Below are 7,934 nucleotides of genomic sequence, written 5' to 3'. Positions count from 1 at the left end.
TATGTAGATAGGTAGGTAGGTAGATAGATGATAGATGATAGATAGGAAGATATGTAGATGATAGATGATGGATGGATGGATATATATATATATAGATAGATAGATAGAGATAGATAGATAGATAGATAGATAGATAGATAGATAGGTAGATGAGACAGTCCCTTTCCACAACTGTTCAGAATGTTATATAAACTATGAAATTATGAATTTTAACTGGTGAAAGGTAAATTGATTATTTTATGTGAGATATAATGAATATAAATATATATACAACTATCTTCTAAGATCAAAGATAATTATTTTGGCATTAAAAAGAGCTACTTTAGGAAATTAAATGTTTAAAGAAAAGAGATTACATAAAATTGCTTATGATATGTATTTCTGCTTAACTTCTATATTGGGTGCACACTAATTTCGCTAATAATATTATGTGATTCTATTATTTAATTTATTATAGTTTAAAACAAAATATGCTTTTGAGTGTAATTTTCATTGCTTGGATTACAATTTTTAAAATGCTGAAAAAGTAATGCTGTATAAACCAACCTTGGACAGAATTGTTCTTTTTATTAATAATCATTTCTCTGCTTAACAAAAACTAATTAATGTTAAGTATTATTTGAAGAGATATTCTTATATAAAAGTTCAGATATAAAATACTTTTTCAGCATACGATTAGCTAAAAAAATCTATGAAAATAAATGTTCATAATACTTGCTGTTTGTACAGTAAAATAAATATTGAACATCAAGGAATTATATGACACAAAGATATTTTATTAAAATTTAATATTATGCAAGTAATTTTGACAACAGAATTACTATACAATGAAGGCTGATCTTTAATAATTCATATAAAAATTATTACTGTATTCTGTTTCATTAGTGAATGTACAATTAGCTGATTTAGAAAATCCCAAAGATAAAGGATAATAAATCATTCAGTGGTAAGATATTTATTGAGTACTTAATATGTATCAGAAATAGAATCATGAAAAAAGTCCAAAGCTTTTGGCCTTGGGAAAACTTACACTATAAATGAAAAAATACAAAATAAACACAACACAGTATGTCAAATTGTAAGTATTAAGAATAATAGAGCAGGATAAGGGATACAGAGTTGATAGGTCTGAGGAGAGAAACGTCCTATTTTAGGTAGTTTAATCAGGGAAGATCTCCCTGAAATGGTGTTCCTTAAGCAGAGCAGGATGAGATGAAGGAGTCATGTAGATACCTATAATAAAGACATTCCCTAGTAAGGGATCAAAATATGCAAAGCTCCTGAGAAAAGAGGAGGCCATACATCACAGCCATGAAGCATAAAGAAAGGTAGAGCCAGTTACTAGCGCATATAAACAAAGGGAGAGATTGAAAAGTGACCAAATGAAGAGTAGGGTTGGAGTGGGTAAAGATTCTAGAGGACATAGAAGGCCATAATAAAGCTGTAATTCATTCTCAGGAAGATGAGAAGCTATCTCAATGTTTTGAGCAGAAAAGTGACATTTTGTCTTTGGTTTTGAAAAGATTACTTTGGCTGTTATGTATAATTAGATATATTATATGAAATTATATTGATTGTTAATAACAAAGAAAAGTAAATCCAAAATTTCTCATGTTACACTCATTATAAGAGTGTAAGACAATTTCAGCTCAAAGGTTCAATTTAATAGGCAGTTTTTAAGATATTTGCAATGCATTTTATGGATCTAATTGTTCTCAATCTTGAGGTCTCATCATTATTATAAGCCCTAATGTCAAATATGAAAATTAGAATTTCTCATTAGGGAATTCTGAAGAGTTCTTGGGTGATCTTCCATTAGCCTCACTTTTACTTCCATTTATAGTCTTGCATGTCTTTCAAGGCCTAAATTACTATTCATCTAGCTCTCATCCAGCTATGAGTAATTTCTAATAGACAGATCCCCAGTTAGCTTCTGCATAGCAAAAAGCATGTGATGTACTAATTGAATCTCAATTAGCTTACATCATATCTCTTACAGAATTTCAAAACATGATTGTTATCATATTAAAGGTTCAGAAGAAGGAGGACAAATACTTTTCTTTTTTATTGCTGTGGAAAGGAGTCTAACTACTTGTATAGGACTCATTGTTTTCAAGATAGCAAATGTAAAAGAAGCCTATCAATAAAAGGAATAAGGTGCTTTCTTTTATGAGCTGTCAGAGAACACCATAGAGCATGGGATACATTTACTTTAGAGTACAGGTTCAGGTTGTAGTATACACAAAAAGCTAAACCACAGGTTCTCTTCTTTGCTCACCTGTGACACTGTGACATGATCCAGTTCCAAAATAATTAGAATGAATTGTGAATTCTTACTGGAAAATCACTCAGCTGGCTTATTTTAATCTTTCTTAGAGTTGCTTCACAAAGAAAACAACAGAGTAGCACTGAGGCTTACAACAAAACAGAAAATAAGTTGGGAGCAAAAATAAAGCCAAACAAATTTATACTAAAAAAGGTAGAGACTCTAAAATCAGATGAAGTACAAAATGATTGCAATTTACACAGTTGGTTGTACTCCCTATTAGAATTTCAAATATGATAGTTCTTTAAAAAGATACTATAAAAGGAGAAAGTATCATTAAGGCCAACGATCTACAAAATTTTAGAAATTTTTAAAGAAAACAGACTTTTGCAAGCCTCAGCCTATTCATCGTTATTTCTTCATCTCCTCCAAAGTTTTTGGTGAAATGAATAGAAAATTCTGCTCTTTATATGAGCAATCAGTTATCTCCCATTAATAAAATTTTTTGCTATCACAAAAGTAATAAAACAAATAATAAAAGTCCAAGTAGAATTTAAAAATAACTCATGAATAATAGCTTTGTGAGTTATTCAGAAAGTGTGAGATGAAGAAAGGATTTCCTGACACTTAATTTTGGATTTAGCTAACATATATATACACACATATATATTGAACAGCTATTATTTGACAGGCACTATTCTAGGTTTTAGGAATGAAGTTTTAAATAAGAAGCACTTGCTTTCATGAAGCTTACATCTAATGAGAAGAAAGACGATAAACAGGTAAATCAATGAAAAAGAATATTTCAGAAAGCAATGAATGCTACGAATAAAAATAGAGATTCTATAGACATGCTATCCTGAATGTGCCTGATCCTGTCTGATCTCGGAAGCTAAGCAGGATAGGCCCTGGTTAGTACTTGAATGGGAGACCACTTAGGAATACCAGGTGCTATAGGCATTTAAAAATAAATAAATTAATTTAAATAAATAAATATTTTTTTTTAAATAGAGAAAAGTGAATGAGAGTTATTAGTTGACTTAGGTCATACTTTAGATTCAGGAGTCAAGGAATATGTTTCTGAGATATCAATTAAATTGAAACAATGAAAAGCCAATGCAGAGTCATCAGGCAGTATTTTAGGCAGAGAATATGGCAAACAGAAGACTCCAAGGAGAGACAAAGCTTGAAGCCTAAAGAAGCCAGAGTAGCTGGAACTAAAAATGTTAAGGAGGCAATGGTAGGAATTGATTCAGAAAATGTAAGCAGAGATCAAAACTTGAATTTTATTTTAGTGTGATGAGAAACTATTGGAGGGATTTAATCTGAAATGAGCTCTGATTTGATTTATAATATAAAATTTACTCAGTTTGAGCTCTATGTGACTAAGGTTGAAGTAGAAGAAGTTATAAGTTTAGGGGCACAGTCCAGATGAAAGACAATGATTTCTCGGGCTAAGAAATTTAAATAAAGTATCTGGAGAAAACATTTTAACTGTAATAAAGAATAAAAATTTGAAAGACTCTTAAGTACTTTAGAACAATCCACTAACACATGTGTGGTTGATGTGCTAATTACAGATCATTCTCAGCCTTTGATTAATATTAGCTCCCTAAGGAGTCTTATTAAGCAAATATTTGTATCATTAAGACTAATTGATTTTCTGTTATACATACAGGTTAGTGCTTTTTACAAGCAAATGCACCAAACGTAAGAGAAGAATCATGTAGAGAATATTATCTATTACAGTTATCTAGACATTATCAGAACCCTGGAAACTAGGAGCAAAACATATTCACAGCTTGATGTGAAATTAGAACTACCTCTCCTTGACTTCATCTTCAGTAATACTTAAGAATCTTATGATGGCAATGATGATGATGACTGATAATGAAGATGCTGTTATAGTCCCTTTTAGACAGAAGAATAAAACTACTGGTTTAAAGTGTTAAGCATCTTAATTTTTGAATTATTTTGTATTAGCAGTGATAGATTTAGGCCAATTCATCCATCACTTTCCTATAGTCTCTCTTGTGATGAATTGCAAGGAGCTATTGTGTCAGGAGTTCAAGATGAGGCCAATGAGTAGAACCATAAATTTAGTGGAGACTGTCATCCTGATTCTGTGTGTGTGTGTGTGTGTGTGTGTGTGTGTGTCTACATGCATACATGGGAAATAAATGGCAGGTGAGATAAAGAGAAAGAGGCTATTAGAGATTTTACCAAGGGCTACTCTATTGTACTCTTTCTTTACCTACTTTTATCATTTGATCAGAATCTTCCAAACATATCTGCCAGCCCAAGTCAAAGATATTCAGTGTAATTGCTAATCAAATTTCAAACTCTTAAAAAGAAACACCCAAATGAAGGTAGCTAGTGTGTCATCTTCTAATCCACTTTATAGTTTAACCTTAACATTAGCATACAAAAGAATGACTGGTACAATAAATATTTGTTAAAGAGTTAACAGAAGCAGCTCTCAGTAAAAAGATGAGACTGTCTGGGGCACGTGGAAGGGAACTACCTCAGTCTGGTTGCATACTAGAATCTCTCTGATAGAAGTACTGGAAAGAAAAGAAAATTATAATCACTGGGTTATGCTATTTCAAGGACTATGGGTCAGACTCTATAAAAATGGTGTCCATAATTTCTTCAACCTATAATTCTTAGAGAACTTTCACAAAGTTTTAGATCTGAAATATGCTTAAAGCAATACATTTAACACATGTAGCATCAATTAATAAAGATTGATGTGTACTTAAACTTTTTCCCTTTATGAATGAGAAAATTGAACTCTAGAGGGGTTATTTGCCTTACTTCAGCTAACATAGCTGGTTATTGATACCTGGAACTCATGACTTCAAGTTAATAAAATACCATTTACACTACCCTAAGCAATCAATTACCACCATGATCAATATAATTAATAAAATAAGGTGCCTATGTTAGGTAGTTAGTCTGGCATGAGTGACAGGAGCCAAGGACCAGCTCTGAAAACAGAGAAACTTCTCTTGAAGACCTTCCTTAAGGATTTCCCAGAAATACCTCCCTTTTAGGATTATAAATTACCCTAAATCCTAGAGCACAAAAGCCATAAAAGCTGCTGGCCTAAACCAGCAACAAATGCATGTGCAGAAAGTACTACACATAACTTCAGCCTCATTGTACCATAATTATAATCTCATGACTATGCCTGGAAGTTCATGAATCTAATTGTAATAGACTGAATCCTGGGTAAGCGCATGCTCAGTAGGCAAAAAATTATATAGCAGCCAGGTGTCAGTCAAGGTGACCTCACATATAGATCATCTAGGATCTCCCATCACATGGCCCAAATGTAAACAGACCTTCCCATTTCTACCTTGTTACAGCATTCCTGGCTGGAAACCCGCCACTCTCTTTAAGGCACACTATCTTATCTCTTCACCTTCTAAATTCCACAGGGTTGCAGCCCTCCTTAGCACAGGCCATTTCCTTCTAAAATGTACTTTCGATAAATCTTACTTTTTCTGTCTCGCTGACCTGTTAATTCCTTACTGCATCAGTGGGAAAGAACTGAGAGACAACAACACACAACACCACCGTCCACTATCCCCCATGCTTCTGGGGCAACACTGGATTTCACATCACCCCTCCCCCCCCACCTCGATTACACCTATAATATGCTGTGCTTGTTATAGCATTTAACTTATTTTATACGTGTGCACAGATAAAATACTGTGATACTTTACAAAATAAATATTTTTGATTTTTAGCAAATAGCAAAGAGTAATTTAAAATGTTAGAATGTCTACACATAAACAATAATAATTCTAACACTGCTTTTAATAGTGGGCTTTTAATTTGCACATTCTACTTTTTTAAGTATCATTATGAAGAGTAGCCTTTCATATAAAGCCAGCTTATTTTTGTAATGTTATTGATATTAACAAATGTACTTTCTTTATATTTGCTTTGAATTTTAAGACAAAATGCTGAATTTCTTATGGAGATATTAATTTAAGAGTCAGGTTTCTATTATGTTAACTACATAAAGGTTATGCCTTTCTCTCACCATATTTCTAGTAAGAAACCAGAGGATAATCTAGAATGTTTAATTAATTAAATGGTATTGAGTAATTATTAATTTGGTATATTTCTCCAAAATTATGGTCATGGACAATATGCAAAATTTTTGCTTTCTAAAGAAAAGACATTCTGCTTTCTTTTATTTTCTTTTCCCACTTTGTTTCCAGCTTTAAGGTACAAATACAATAAAAATTTCATCACCTACAAACAGTTTAAATTTCCATGAACAGAGAACACTTAGATGCAGCAACAGCTAAATTGGGATAAATAGTAGATGCTGTTATTTTCTCAGCAATGTCTCATGGAAATTATCCTTACAACTGCAAAATCATTAAAGCTGGAAAAGCACATGTGGTACCCAAGAGGCCTTCAGAAATCCTCCATAAGAAGTGTTGGTCAAGGACTAGGCTCAAGTAAGTAGATCATGCTGCATCTGCTGGATGATATTGCAGAACACTCATGTGCATTGTCAGGACTCATTATAGATTGTTCTATTAACAGTCTTTGAGGTTCCTTTATCAAGATTAATTTTATCTCCAGCATCTTTCATATACTGTATTGATATGTCAAAAACAGTACAAGGTACAAAATAATATAATGTATAAAATTCTGTAATGTTTTCAGCATATCAAAAAATGTGAGAACTTTCTTGTTTGTATTGAGATTGGGTCCGATGCATTACTCAAGCAACTACATTAACTCAACCAAATAAGATTTATTTTTTTTCAAGATAAAAAGAATCTTAGAGGAAGCAGTTTAGATCTGATACAATAGATTCACAATGTCATCATAATGTCTTCATCGAGTTTGGCATTTATCCTCATGCTCACAAGACGATTGCTCAATCTCCAAGCATTACATCCATACAGGGGAAAGGGAAAAAGAACAAGGACAAAAGCAGAAAGTGGATTCCAGTCAATTCTTTCTCTTTTCAAAAGCTTTACACAAAGGCCCACCATGTGACATCTACCTATATCTTGTTGGACATAATTGGATCATGTGACTATGCCTATTTTCAAAAATGTTTAGGAAGATGAGCATTTTAGCTGAGTACAATGACAAGCTGAAAAAAAAATTCCATAATAAAGGAAAAAGGTGCAAATTGTATTGCTAGAATTTGTTTCCTCTTCTTCTTTAAGGAAACATTTTTGAAATTCAAAAGTTTAACTTCTTTATTATAGAAAATTTTGATATTCCTACACATATAGTGCTCATAGACTTTTCCAGATCCAGAGTTAGATATTTTACCCATGACTCCCTAATATATTCCTTTCTCCCTTTCTCTATGTCTGTAGGCAAGGCACCTCCTCGTCTAAAATAAAACTGCTCAACAATAACCTTGATTCAATACAGGGAGAAGGAATACTTTTCTGAAAAATGGAATGAAGAAAGAGCCCCTTTATGTTTTCTCTATTTGGGCCAGTATGTTAAGCCTGAAAAAAGGAAGAAATATTCAAAACCTGGCCAATCACATGGGTCAAATTCAGAAGTATTATCTATCAGCTGCTCATCAAGAAGCAAAGTAGTTCTTCTATGAGTGACAGGATGTGCAAATCCCTATCCCAATTATACACGTGTAATTTCATACAGAACTATGCTG

The 7,934-nt window shown here is 32.6% G+C and overlaps 1 pseudogene; it reads left to right on the top strand.

Annotated features, from left to right (window-relative positions):
* The first annotated feature begins 3,107 nt into the window (after positions 1-3,107).
* On the top strand, positions 3,108-3,226 carry LOC112474553 (annotated as a pseudogene).
* Positions 3,227-7,934: the final 4,708 nt, after the last annotated feature.

The sequence above is a fragment of the Pteropus alecto genome, unplaced genomic scaffold, assembly GCF_000325575.1.
Source record: "Pteropus alecto unplaced genomic scaffold, ASM32557v1 scaffold239, whole genome shotgun sequence".
Classification (NCBI taxonomy): Eukaryota; Metazoa; Chordata; class Mammalia; order Chiroptera; family Pteropodidae; genus Pteropus; species Pteropus alecto.
Note: the sequence above shows the minus strand (reverse complement) of the source record. Positions and strands in the feature narration are given on the sequence as shown.